Below are 326 nucleotides of genomic sequence, written 5' to 3'. Positions count from 1 at the left end.
GTGTGTGTGTGCATAATAAGTTTTATAGATAAAATTTCCAGGAGATATGTTGTTCCGGATATAAATGAAACAGCAACGGTTGCAGCCTTTCCAGTTTGATCAGCAACATAAATAAAAAATAAAAAGAGAGAGAACATTTTGAACTGTTAACTTTGGTACTTTATTACAATGAAATGTAACCATTTTTAGAAGCTTGTGTAGACCAAATGAGAATTATTGGGCATCAAACTGAAACTGTCGATTCATGATTATCAGGCAAATTTTATGTATGACTAAAGATAAGATGTTAGGGCTATATATCGATTCCATACGTTAACTTGGGGGGG

The sequence above is a fragment of the Cephus cinctus genome, unplaced genomic scaffold (genome assembly GCF_000341935.2).
Source record: "Cephus cinctus unplaced genomic scaffold, Ccin1 Ccin1_scaffold2771, whole genome shotgun sequence".
In the NCBI taxonomy this organism is placed as follows: Eukaryota; Metazoa; Arthropoda; class Insecta; order Hymenoptera; family Cephidae; genus Cephus; species Cephus cinctus.
Note: the sequence above shows the minus strand (reverse complement) of the source record.